The sequence below is a fragment of the Sciurus carolinensis genome, unplaced genomic scaffold (genome assembly GCF_902686445.1).
Source record: "Sciurus carolinensis unplaced genomic scaffold, mSciCar1.2, whole genome shotgun sequence".
In the NCBI taxonomy this organism is placed as follows: Eukaryota; Metazoa; Chordata; class Mammalia; order Rodentia; family Sciuridae; genus Sciurus; species Sciurus carolinensis.
Window position 1 is genome coordinate 87,852 of NW_025920294.1, and position 14,817 is coordinate 102,668.

General features: G+C 39.1%; 1 pseudogene; it reads left to right on the top strand.

The window, feature by feature from the left end:
- The window catches only part of LOC124975520 (solute carrier family 22 member 9-like), a 60,348-nt pseudogene extending 48,111 nt beyond the window's left edge, over window positions 1-12,237 (top strand).
- The last annotated feature ends 2,580 nt before the right edge of the window (window positions 12,238-14,817 follow it).

Genomic DNA, 14,817 nt, shown 5'->3' on the forward strand with positions numbered 1-14,817 from the left:
TAGAGCCATTTCTTAGGAATCCCAGGCATCCGTTGTCTGTATTTTTGTCCAATTTTTTCCTTGCATTAGAATAATATATACTGTTAATAGAATTTCAATTTACTTACATACTGACTTCATGAACTGCCTTTCTGATAAAATCATAAATGAAGTATTACTTAATAAATGAAGAATAAATTCATGAATAAAGACTACTAGGAATTATCAAGCTTGAGGAGCTAAACGATAAATTAAAATAAAACTAGATTGAAAACAGTCACAACTTGCAAGGTAATCTCAGAGCACCAAGCATTTCATCCACATATGACCTATGGGAGTCTTCAAAGGAGAAGAGAGTAATGTGCTGAGAGATTAGTTGAAAAAGTCCTGCAGTATACAAACAGTATTTCTAGATTTTTTTTTTAGATCCCTAAAATTTTCTATAACATGATTACATCATCTGCTGATAAGGGCAGGTTAACTTGTAGTTTTTACATCTTCTCCTTTGGCTCTTTTCTCAACAGTAGCTACGATCTACAGTTCAAAGCTAAGTGAAACTTGTGAGAGCTGACATTCTGATTCTCTTGATGATCCTCGGTGAATATACTGTGGCTTTCCTCTGAAGTATGACATTAACTAAATAGAGGTCTTGTAGTTTTCCTTCATAATTTTCAGAAGTTCCATTTTATTTCCAGTTTTCTGTGTGTTTTCATTTTTAAAAGTTTTTATTTGTTCTAATGAATTTTACATGACAATTCAATGCATTTTTGCATTTTGATATATCATAGATAAATGGAGTATAATTTCTTATTTTTCTGATTGAACAGATTATAGGATCACATCCGTCAGGTGGTCATATATACACATGAGGTAATAGTATCTGTTTCATGCTACTGTCCTTTGTCGCCGTCCAGCAGGACATAAAGACACGTACACCTCAGATTGCCATGAAGGAGCTTTTTCTTTATTCAGATCCCAACAACAACAACAACAACCCCCAAAGAACAGTCTCCCCCTCAATATATAAGCAGTCTCATGCATAAACAATTTCGATCAGATATGTCCACCCAATCCTGTTAAAGGTCAAGCAATCATGAGCTCAAATATACATGTAGCCAATTGTAACAGCTTCCTGTTTTTCTCCAGGCATACCAAGCATGCCCTTTAGCTCCCTGCCAGCCCACATCTCCCCCTGTTTGTTTATAAAAAGACCTTGCCTGTCTTAGGTTGTCCATGACAGAGCAACATCCTTACCCGTCATTGGAAAATGAAGCTTATATCTTCATTCCCTGTTTTAGGTTGGTATGAGCTCTTCACGAATCTTACCCATCTCTGACTACCGGTCTAGCATAGCCAAACTTGGGGGGAGGTTCCCACATAACCTGCTAAGTCATAGGAGCCATTTGGGAAGGGTGCTAAGTCAGGAGAAAAGGGTACAGTAGGTAACCCTAATGTGGAATTAGTGGTAAGAATAGGAGGATATAGATTGGAAGAGTTAGTAAGGGGCAAAGGGCAAGGCCATGCCTTTACTATCCCCCATTGGTAACGCATGGCTCCTCCATTAACATGGTAAGGGATCATCAACAACAGCAGTTGGAGGAATTTCCACATCTTCTTGTTGTTCTTGATTTTATATTGAGGAAGCCTTGACCAATCTTTCAGGCACACAAATTGGCGATTGTGCGTCCTGTGGGAAAACACAAACGGATCCTCGGGTCCAGATTAATACCAGATCCAGGCCTTTCCATTGTCCTGATAGAATGTCCTTCCAGAGCACTTGAGGTAGATGTTTTTTATTAGGCTCTGAATGACAGTCAGCAGCCGATCGGCCCTCAGAATTGAAATTTAAAAAATTTAAAATGAACAAGGCAACAGATAATTTGTCTTCTGGGTATCTATATGATTCCCCTATTCCCCCTTTTTGTTTATAAAGCATGTTTTTAAGTGTTAAATGGGCACGCTCAACAATGCTTTGTCAAGTAGGATTATAAGGGAATTCCTGTGACATGTTGAATACCCAAAGGTGGAACAAAATTGTTTAAAGGCCTGGGACGTATATCCAGGACCATTATCTGTTTTAATTTGTTTGGGGACCCCTAGGATGGAGAAAGACTGTAAACAGTGTGTTATTACATCTTTGGTTTTTTCTACAATGTGAGCAGAGGCCATAATAAATCCTGAAAAGGTATCTATTGACACATGGATAAATTGTAGTTTTCCAAATTCTGAATAATGAGTTACATCCATTTGCCAAATATGATTGGGCTGAGGCCCTTTTGGATTTACTCCTAACAAGGGGTTAGGAATAAGTGTAGCACATTTAGCACAAGACTCGACTATGTCCTGAGCTGTTGCCTTAGTAATCTGATAGCATAAATGTAGATTAGAAGCATTTATGTGAAATTTGGAATGAAATTTTTTTGCATTTTCAAGTGCATCAAAGATATGTGGGTCTCTGGGGGCCATGTAAACTTAGAGGACCTGGAAGGCCAGTATGAACCCAAACATGCCCAATAAAAAAAGGACTTTTTCTATCCCAAATAAGTTTTTGTAAAGATTGTAAATACTTAGTGATGGTGGAAGTGAGGGAGAGCAGACCACTTAATTCTAAATTTTGAATAGCATTAACAACGTATTTGCTATCAGAGAATAGGTTAAAGGGCTCATGGTGGGTTCTGAATACTTCTATAGCTACTAATAGTTCTGTTTGTTGTGCAGATAGAGTATTAAACAGCAATGTTTCTGTAACACTATTTACGGTAATAGCACCCATACCATTTTTTGATCCATCAGTAAATATAAGGGTAGCTCCTATAATAGGTTCTTTTCGGGTGATTTTGGGGAAAATTATAGGATGTTGACTCCAAAATTGGAGAAGAGGAACAGATGGCAAATGATTGTCAAACACAGCAGAAGTACTAGTGAAGACTATAGCCCATGCATTTGAATTATTAATAAGATATTGTATCTGATCAGTAGCATAAGGAGTAGTTATTGACAAGGGATGTGACCCAAAGGTGGAAAGGGATACTCTTAATGCCCTAAGGATTAATTCTGCCACAGATTCAGTAAACAAGGATAAGACCTTGTTAGGGGCATAATTCATGTGAACCCATAGAATAGGACCCTTTTGCCAAAACACTCCTGTGGGTAACTTATTTGTGGCCAAGGCAATGAATGATAAAAGCTTAACTAGGTCAATACGATCAAGATGAACCTTTTCCATAGGTGTTTCAACAAGCTTGAGAGCTGTTCAAGCTTAGGGGTAAGCACCCGCTTAGAAAGGGGATCAGAATCACCTTTAAGAATGTCAAACAGGGGGCCTAAACTTGAGGTGAGTAAGTGAAGGTAAGGTCTAATCCAGTTAATGTCACCTAATAGCTTTTGAAAGTCATTCAAAGTCTTAAGTTGGTCTACTCAAATACTAATTTTTGTGGGTTTAACCATAGTTGCATTTATGATAGATCCAAGGAAGTTTTTGGTGTCTGTCATTTGTGCCTTATCAATGAATGGCAATATGTAAGCCCCACCTTTTTAGTGACTTTATTAAGGAACTACAATAATTTTCCAAGACAGTTTTTTTCTTTATGAGCTAACAAAATATCATCCATATAATGATAGATTAAAAGTTGAGAGTTTGCTAGGCATATGGATTCAATGGCCTTGTTTACATATATTTGACATACAGTGGGGCTATTGGCCATGCCTTGTGGGAGAACTATCCATTCATATCTTTTATTAGGAAAACTGTTATTAAGTGAGGGCACAGGAAATGTGAACCTTTTGGTGTCCGAGGGATGTAATGGAATGGAAAAGAAGCAATCTTTTATGTCAATTACAATGGAGGGCCAATTATCTGGAATAGTTGATAAAGTAGGTAATCCTAACTGAATAGGTCCCATGGGCTCCATTATAGAATTTACTGCTCTTAGGTCATGTAATAGCCTCCATTTTCCTAATTTCTTTTTTATTATGAATATTGGTGTGTTGAAAGGAGAGGTGGATGGTTTGATGTGTCCAGCCTCTAGTTGTTCTTTAACCAATTGTTGGGCTGCTGCTAATTTGTCTTTTGAGAGGGGCCACTGAGGGACCCAGACAGGTTTATCAGATTTCCATGTTATTTTAATTGCTTCAGTGGCCCCTAATAAAAATCCAAACCCTTTCTATCTTGTTTTAGAGTAACTAAAATGGGTGAAGTAGGTCCTTGACTATTTTTCCCAAGACCTTTTCCCCATATGTGTCCTTGGGTTCCCATCATTTGATTAGTTTTTAGATTACTGTATGGGATCTCGGATATGAGATGTAAATCCATCTGTTCCATGATATCTCTCCCCCACAAGTTTACCGGGAGATGTTCAAGGATGTAAGGTTGGACAGTACAACTATGACCTTCTTCATCCTTCCATTTTAATATGGCTGTGCTTTTGTTAGGATTGGAAGCTATAGCCAATCCCCTTAAAGTCTGATCTGCCTGTTGAAACAGCCAGGCTTTGGGCCATTCTGTAATTTTGATAATACTTTTGTCAGCCCCAGTATCTAATAAGCCCTCAAAACTTTTGCCTTCTATCACTAACTTTGTCATAGGTCTATCTTTTAAATCCAATGTTAACATGACCATATTTTGGCCAGTAGAACCTAATCCTTTATTTCCCCTAATAATATTCTTTTATGGATATTGATCATGGCAGCTGGGTAAGACCAACAATTGTGCTATGCTATCACCCTGAGCTATTATTGCAACACCTCTTGGTGAATAAGCAAGGATTTTTATTTCTCCTGTAAAATCAGGGTCTATAACTCCAGGGACAATATTTAATCCTTTTAAAGCAGAAGAACTCCTTCCCAGAATTAGTCCCACTGTTCCTTTAGGTAATGGGCCGACAATCGAAGTTGGTATTGGTTGTACTCCCATCTCTGGAGTTAATGCTGCTCTGGCAGAGGCACAGAGGTCCAATACTGTGCTTCCTCTTGTTTGTCTAGTTGGGGAGTCAAGGGGTAATGGGTCTGAGGTATGGACTGGATAGCCACATATATTTGTGGGCCCCAAGGCCAGGGGCCCTGATTCCCATTTTTTGGAGGTAAAGGGTTACCAACTTTGTCTCTAGTTGATTTAAAATCACTTGCCCAGTGTTTCCCTTTTTTACATTGGGACATAATTTTGGCACAGGACCCTGGGGGCAGTCCTTTTTTATGCATCCATATTGTTTACACCGATAACACTGTTGGCCTGCGCAGGAGTTGGCATTGCCTCTAAGAACCTGTGCAAGTGCTGAAGTTATCACCAGACCTTGAATAAAAGTCTCATTAATATCCCTACAAGTCTTTAAATAGGCTCCAAGGTCTTTGTTTTTCCAAGCTCTTATTGCTTCTTTACACCATTTATTTGCTTGCTCATATGCAAGTTGTTTGACTAAAGGCATAGCCTGGTCTACATCTCCAAATATACGTCCTTGTGTTTGAATCAATCTGTCTACAAAATCGGCATAGTGTTCATTGTTGCCCTGAATAACCTTAGATAACTGTCCCTGAAGATCGCCAGCACCTGAAAGCGTTTTCCAAGCTTTAGTGGCAGCAGCACTAATTTGTTGATACACACCAGGGTGGAAATTAATCTGATTACCTTGCCTTTCATATGGTCCTTGGCCTGTCAGCATGTCTAGATTCCATTGAGAATTGCCCACAACTGCATCACATCGGGCAGTATCAGAACATAACTCCTGGTTGGCCACCTTCCACATAAGATATTGTCCCCCAGATAAACATGCTTTTGCTAAATTACCCCAATCAGTTAGAGTAAGATTTTGACTTGCAACATTCTCTAATAAAGAAATGGTAAATGCAGCTTGTACTCCATAGGACATAACTGCCTCTTTTAACTGTTTCACTAATTTTATATCTAATATTTGATGATATCTCTGATTGTTTTGATCTTCAAATACCGGGAATATTGGGAGCACTGATTGAGATTCTACATCAGCCCACTGTCTGGGGGACACCCCTGTGCACCAAGTGCATGCACCCCTACAACTTGGAAAAGAGTGGTGACCTGGATTATATGCTGGAGGGTGCGGCACAGTAGGGGCTAAATGCCACTGAGAGAACTTCTTTTCTAGCTCTGTCTCAGATAGTTCCTGTTCTTCAGAGTCATATCCCTGTTCTGAGTCTGAACATCTACTTTCTCTTTCAGAAGCTTGACTTGATTGTTCTTCTTTTACAGTTTCTAATATCTCTTCCCCTTCTCTTAGCTATTCTTGAAATTTGGGTTCCCTGGAAGTCAGACAGAAACAAACTAATGTCCATATAGGCAAAGTACCAAGAGGGAGAGGCGTTAAGAGAGCCTTCCATGGGAATCCATGAAATTTAAACAGAAACCAAACAAGAAAAAATAACAAAAATATTAACACAACTAACAACTTACACACATTCATTTACTACAGGATGTCCTTTGCTGTCTCTTGGGACAGCTTTCTGTTAAGTTCCCTCACTAGGGGAGCCTTCTGTTAGTACCTTAAGGCCACTGTTTCCTCAAATAGGGAAACCTGCTGGTTGACTGCTAGTTGACTGTGCTAGTGAAAAATTTTCTCCTTTATTTCTTACATGAGTGCACACCATTCCCCATATGGGCCACCAAATGTCGCCATCCAGAGGGACATAAAGACATGTACACCTCAGATTGTCATGAAGGAGCTGTTTTTTTAGTTTGGATAACACCCTCTATATCTAAGCAGTCTCATGCATAAGCAATTTTGATCAGATATGTCCACCCAATCCTGTTAATGGTCAAGCAATCACCAGCTCAAGCTTACATGTAGCCAATTGTGAGAGCTTCCTGTTTTTCTCCAGGCATACCAAGCATGCCCTTTGGCTCCCTGCCAGCCCACAACTAATGAATTAATAAGTAGAAGTGTTCTGCTAGAAGTTGTTTGACATGAACATTTATGACCTAGTAAATGGCATAGAAAATGTTTGGGAGAAACACATGATTATTTGGTTGGATTTACTACTTCTCATGGTCCTGGTTATAGCAATATCAGTCACCTTGCCCAAGGTATACAAGTGGTAAGTGGCAAGGTCAATGTAGCACTTCAGTATAAAACCAAGCCTGAGTTTAAATCAAATTAAAGCAAGATCCTCCTGATTCCAAACTCAAGTTAATTCCAGGTTCCTCTTCCATGGAGATAGCATGCAAGGTATACTACAAACTTGGATGACACAAAAAATAAAATAAAAAATAAAAAATAAAATGCCAGGAAATAAGTTTTCTTCCTGAGACCAGAAATCTGTATTCCTACAATTGGTAACTAGTTGAGAAAAAAATTCCATCACCAACACTTCTATAGCCGTCTGGTATGAATGGGGTTTTGAATTGTAATCTTACTAACTCATCTTTTGGTTTCCTTCCTCATATAAATCTCCAACATACATGCACTGTTCAATGATATACAGTCCTCTCCAGTTCCTGCTTAATGTATCTTCATTTCACAATTGTCCTGAGGTTCCTAGAACTTCCAAGTTCACCTATCACACCACTTCTATGCTGGCCATTTTTTCCAATGTCTTTATTTTCCACCAGATAGCATATTCATTGACCAAACACTCTGTGTGTGCCCAGTGCTTCCACAATACCCTTCTTTTTCTGAAAACTGAACAAGATGTTGTCTCTGTTATTATTGAAGGCTGTGAGATCCACCATGAAGAATGAGTTGCAGGCAGCACAGAAGAAAACTTCTCTGTGTGACTTGATTAAATAGATCTGTCTTCTGTCCTTGGTGAGGTAGGCTTCACACCATGCCTAGGAAAGTACTGGAGAAGTAGTGTACTTCTTATTTCAATGTGTACAATATGTGGTGACCACAGCTTTGGAGACAAAAAGTGAGGAGGATATAGAGAGCATTTCTGTGGCTGGGGGTAGTCAAAGGGTGATGGAAAGACTGGCACAGGACCATTGCACAGTGAGAAGTTCTGTTTATCATATCACATTGCCAGTTTCACACTGGAGAATTGTGCTGATCACTTCAATCCTGTACACTATTTTTCTGTGCGTTTCATCATTGTTGCTTTTGTTTTATGGAGGTATAATGAAAGAGTGAGTTTCAAGAGCAGAAAAAACTTGAAAATTCTGAAGACCCATCCTGCATTTCCACAATATGCCTCACAACTCCCCAAACTAAACACTGCTGATGGTCTCCATCATTGTACATTTGTTTTAATATAATTATAATCACCTGTAAGCAAATATTCCAAAAAAAGAGATATCTCTGTATATTTTAACACCAACAAATGACTCATCAAGACTGATTCACTATTACCATCATCTAAAAGCTTTAAGAATTAACCCTCATGACATGTGTCTTTCCTGTTTGTTTACTGCAGATTTGCAATAATGCTGCCCACTTTTGGCCTTTTACTGCACCTGCAGCACCTGGGAACCAATGTTTTCCTGGTTCAGATTCTCCTTGGTGCAGTCAACATCCCAACAAATTATGTTTCTATTTGGACACTGAATCACAAGGGCCATGGAATACATCCATTCTTTTTCATGTCCATGATGGGCTATTTTCTGGTCATCATATTTGTGCCTGAAGGTGAGGAAATAGCACAGTGTAAAAAAGGAACTATCTTCCCCACTTTCCTGAGGATTTTTCCAGATGAACATATAGGAATCCAATCCAAAGAATTGGGTTCAAAATGTTCCCTGAAACCTGTTGAGCATTTAGGGCATTCTGCCATTGAATTGGTAGGAAAACAGTAAAAGGTCAGTAAAGTTGGTTGAGAGATGTGATTGTCTTCACTGTGGCCAAGAAGTTCCTGGAAATTGGGGCCTCTGAGGCTTGGATTTCTCTAGGTCAGAATAGATCATTTGCTTATTGGACAAGGATATATCCTTGCAAAAATGTAGGTCTGGACTCATAATTATGAGCTAATACACCCACACTGTACTGTCACTTCCTGAGCCTGGTTCTGACATATTACTTCACCTTCATTGACAATTTATTCCTAAACTCTGTGTGTCCCCACATAGGTCTCATCTCAGGTCACCAGAAAAACAACCCTGCTTTTGGGGGTCATCTTGACTTCAGGAAACAACCCCTTGTGGTCCAGTAGAGAAGAGATGTATAGCAGTAACAACATATCAATCACCATGATTTACTCAGCTCCTTGTGTTGTAATGTGTTCTGCAAAATCCCACTTTGGTGGACTGCATTCCTCTCTATATATCTCCTTGGTTCCATGGACTTAACCCAGTGACACTTTACAACTGAGTCACATACACACTTGTTTCACTTTTGAACCAGGTCTTGCTAATTCCTTAGGGCTTCTCAAAGTTGCTGAGTCTAGATATGAACTCTTGGTCCTCCTGCCTTAACCTCCTGAGATACTGGGATTACATGTGTGCACCAATAACCCTGGCTATATCCACTGCACTTGAAAGTGAACAGTAATGTCAGTTTCTTACCCTGCAACAAAGCCCACACCAAGGCTTAAAGCTCTCATGAGATTTTCTTTGAATTTATTAGAAAACTGACTATGAAAGGTTCCTTCAGTGGTTTCCAAAGTCTGACATATTTTCCATTTCAGAAGTTCTTATTCTTGAGTCTGGAAACATTGCTCTAGATCAGGATACATTCCAGATTATTCATTATTATGTAATTCCTGTCCTTTTGTGACGCTATTCTACAATCTTTAACTCATGCCAGTACTGTGCACGGACCATTTTTTGAAATTCTTTGAGTGCAAGGGTAAGTCTCATACCCATCACTAATTTCCACATGACAGTCACACCTTCCACAGGAAGTGTAGAGGAGACACTGGACAGAAAAAGAAAGAGAAGTCCTCCTGCATTCAGCATTTTTCTCCTTCCTTGAAAAATCTTAGAGAGTCAAGGAGAATGAATACAATTATTCAGAACCTTTTATTCACCATCAATTAAACTGCGCAGGTAAGTCCAATCTCTCAGCCACAAATTTTGCCTCTATGCAGTTTGTCCACAGTATTTTTTTACACTGTGAAGATCTCCAATAAGGGTGTTTTCCATTCATAATTTGGGATGTAATTCTCATATTTCCTGTCTCCTGGGTCTTCTTCTTTCCAGAAATGCAGACCATGCGTATAATTTTGACATCTTTGGGAGGAGACTTTCTTTTGCCTCTGTTTCCTCTTCTCTTTGCAAATGAACTGCTCCCCAACTTCATCAAGTACAAATTCTCCTAGGTTCCCTGTCACCGTTAAAACATCCCCTCACAGCTCAATGACTTATCAAGGGAAGAAACCAAAAGTAATGATGGTAATGATAACAATTATAGCCAGAATTTACCCAACATTAGCTTTTTGCCAGAGAATTTTAGGTGTGCTCATATACCACTAATGTACATCTCATGGATTCTTTGGAGTCACCTAAATTAGAGATGCTGTTGTGCAAGTCACAATAGCCAAGTTATGGATCCAGCCCAGGTGTCCATCAACAGATGAGTGAATAAAGAAAATATGTTACATATACACACTGGAGTGTATGCAGCCATATAGAAGACCAAAATTATGTCATTTGCAGGTGAATGGATGGAACTGTAGAAGACCATGATGAGTGAAATAAGCCAGACTAAGAAACTTAAGGATTGAATGTTTTATTTATGTGGAAGGTAGAAAGTTAGAAATAGCATGAATTTTCATTAAAAGAGAAGGGAGTCCTCTAGAGTAGAGAATGGGGATTGGAGGGGAGGAACTGTACAATGAACTTGACCAAATTATGTTCATATACAAATATATCACAAGAAATCCCCTCATTTGTTATAATTATAATGTATGAATGCAGATAATAATGTATAATAAATAAAATAAATGAGTAATAATATTTCTAAATGATAAAATATGTCTTAGTAATCTGCAAACTTGAGAATAATTGTTATTCAACCAAACAAAATTTCAAAAGCAAGAGCAAGTCATCAATCTTCACATACCTAAGTGTATCCCTTGTTGTCTTACATTATCAATGCAAAAAGCTGACAAAAACCCCATGCGCATTATCCCCAGATTAATTTTGCATTTTTTTTTCTTTGTTTCTTGTGCTCCAGAGCAAAAGGTTCAGGAATCACTGGAGTTTGCACTTACATGGGAGCAGCCCTGGCACCCATGTTGATGATCCTGGAAACATGCAGGACCCTTTCCCCAGGTCGTCTATGGAACCTCCTCCATCCTTGCAGGCCTTATCATCTTGCTCCTTCCAGAAACCAGGAATCAGCCTCTGCCTGATTCCCTCCATGATATAGAAAATGAGTGAGTGAACTGTCTCAGGGTCTTTTACAGGTGATATGTGCCAGGGGTCTGAGACGGAAGACAGATTCCACTGGAGTCACTGTATCTTTGACAAGCTGAGACCTACACTCTTTCTGGGATTCAGTGCCTTTGGTTTAGTAAAAGCAATATTATTTCACCAGCAATCTCAGAAGTCCCCCTGAAGATCTCCAGAGCATACAAACCATGTCTACCCAGCCTGCATCAGTAGTTTCCATGGTAAATGATACAAAATTTGGTCTCCCCTGTTTTCCTGATCACAATGAGACACAGACCTATGAGGATATTTCACACCCAAGCCCAATGTTAATGCAAATCTCATCCTCCTTTTCCTACTATCCTGTAACCTACTGAGGGCTGAGAGATGTTAATCACTGTAACTTCTTATAGGCTGGAGCTTTTCCCTGGTCATGCAAGAACCCAGGGGAAATCAAGACAGGATGAGGGCCCTTTCCAGAGGTGACATTATATGAAAGGGAAGGAGGCTTCATGTGTTGCCATGAGATTCAGACCATTCAGTTTACACTCAGAATGAAAGTGTTCACAAAAGAGCAGAATGCAATGATAAATAAAGGAATTTTATAATGATGAAGGTTTGAGGAAGGTTTTTAAACTTTTGTGTACTTCTCTGGTGCTTTCACAGACTCCTTTGGAGAATGACATGATACCCAAAGATGACAGTAAAAATGATCAAAGCTGCTTTCCAAATACTCCCAGGAGTTGTTTTCTTTTACTACATGAATTACTCAAATCTTTGGGCAGGTATCAAGTTTTTTGTTTTTTTGTTTTTTACCAAGGTTGGTGGAGGAAGGATCAGCTTGCTCTAAAGAATGCTGGAGATACCTTGTTTCTCTATGTCCTTTTATGTTTGTGTTTATTTCATTGTGGTTTTACCATATCTGTTCTAGGGGGAAAGTCTCCAGAGAAGTGAAGCAGGAAGATCTCTCCATCAAAGTGACACAGTTCTAGAGAATTACAGAAATTGAGTACTGATCAAAGAGGAAGAAAAAGAAAGAAATATCAAGATCACTCTTGGACACTAGAAGAAAAATATTTAAATAAATAAGTGCAATTGAAGACTGAATCCCATTTAAAATTGTGATACTAATTTTTTGTGTACAAGATTCTTTATGAATCACAAGAAGTTCACAGATACTATAATGCCTTAAAATTCATGACAGAATATTTACATAGTTCTGGATACCCACAATGTTTTTGGTTAGGGGGACAGAATTAGCTGAAAACCTTTTTTTTTTCTGAATTGACAGGAACAGTATTTTATGGGATGATTACAATGAAGAATCCCATATGCTTGAAACAACTTGAAACATATTTCCAAGCATATCTAATAATTGATACTAGTATATAAGTCAGCTTTATGCTTGGCAACAAAATCTTTGAGGTAAATGACTTAAGTCAAGGAGAGATTTATATTGGCAAACAGATTCAGAAGTTTCTTTCAATGGTTGCTTGGCCTTGTTTCACTAGGTCCTATGGAAAGGGAAAATATTATGGTGGGGAGTTCATGGTGGAACAAACCTGCTCACCTCACTGAAAACAAGAAGTAGAGAGGGGAAGGTACCAGGGTCTCGATAACCCTTCAAGTCACACTCTTAGTGACTTAAATCACTCCAACTACATATGACTTCCTGAAGTTTCTACCACCTCATAATCACACCACCAGCTGGTGACCAAGCCTATAACACATAATTCTCTGGGGGACACTTCAGATCCAAATTCTAACTTTCTGCCCCCAGTTCCCAAAACTTCACATTCATCCCACAGTAGAAAAATTATTGAGTCCATCTCTGAGGTCCCCATACTCTTAACAGTTCAACATTTCTTTGAGTCCATAATCTCCTCTTAGGCTCAGCACACACCCTTAGCTGTGAGTCCCTATTTTAAAAAGTTTTAAACTTCCAACATACAATGGTGCAACAGACACACGGTATATACTCCTATTCCAAAGTTGGGAATAGGTGCCTAGAAAGGAGAGATGACCTCCAGCATGAGAATATCAGGACAATGGATGTTAGCTGGGATCAAAACAGAGGAAGGTTGGAGCAACACAAACACTCCTTATCCTCTATTGCAACTAGCAATGCAGTTAGTCAGATGGGAATTTGACAAGTTATGTCGTACTTTTCCCTGGTTCTATTTTCTTTTATATTTCCAGAAATTAAAACATAAGACATTTGTACACAGGCCCAGAGGCCATAACACAGAGCCACTTTACAGCTCTTGTTGACATGGTCAGTTAGGAAGTTGCTGGTACAATTGATGAAATACAATTGACTATCAATAGCCATAGATCTCTTTGCATGCCACCACAAGTGAAGGTCAGAGTAGAAGTCATAATTCCTGATGTGGGCGCCTCTTGTCATATCAATGAGACCAGTTTAGAAAATGTCCACTATTGCCAAAAACATTAAGTCACACACACAAAATATTGGCACAGTCCACCTATTTATGAAAGACACCTAATAGTTTGGTGGTATGATTAGGGCAAGAAGGTACTGGTGGATGCTTTTTGGGAAACATGGTTATGTCATTGGGAAGTCCCATTTTGTAACTGTTGGGACAACAAATCTCAAATCACAGAGGCCAGTGGTCCTGGCTATCCTGGCTTACCCATATGTCGTCTTTTCTTCTGGGGTCACTTTTAAACAGTCAGTATTTTCATTGTGGAACCAACATATAGGTAGACTCCCACTCTATCCAGTACAATTAAACCAATTGTATGAATAGGGGCAATGTGTTTATCTGAAAACCTCCCATCATGTGTGTATAATTTGTAAATACTGGAATAGATTCCCCAGTCCACATGAGTAAATAAAGATGGATCTGGAAAATAAGCCCAAGAAGATTCATCATGATCCCTGCTTACCTGACAGCCCAGTACAACCACCATAGCTACAAACATGGCGGCTAGAACTTTAATACCTCCCTGATGTTTGACCAAGTGCTCAGTCTATTGCATAAGGTTCTTCATTTGTCTGAATTATTGTTTGAGATACTCCATGTTGATGATGAACAGCACACTCACGTATCCAGATAGGATGAGTTGCAGCTTCTGAAAAGACACAAGCATGACCTCTCCCCCACATTACCACTGAATCTTATTCATTCCATGACCTGTTGGTAAGTCTCTCCATCAAACCAAATCTGACATGCCTACTGCAGTGGGAGACATGTGTCACTCTGTAGCAGTGTGATCCTCAGGGTCACAGGTCAAACAATCTAAAACAAAGAGAGCAAGATTCAAACAATGTTGTGGGAATCTATCTCCCCCTTTTTATTTTTTAATTGTAACTTAAGGGACAAGTGAGCCCATCCTATAATGGCCTGGTCGTGGAGATAATAAGGAATATCAGTTCAGTGATCAACATGATATTCATCACAAAACTCTCAAAGGGAAGACCTGGGATAAGCTGGAACATTATCAGCTTTAATTGGTAGAGGATGGGCCAGCACTGTAAAAAGTAGCTAAAGAGTAAGAAATGACTTGATGGGTACATTCTAATTGGCCATGAAAATTGACAAAATCCA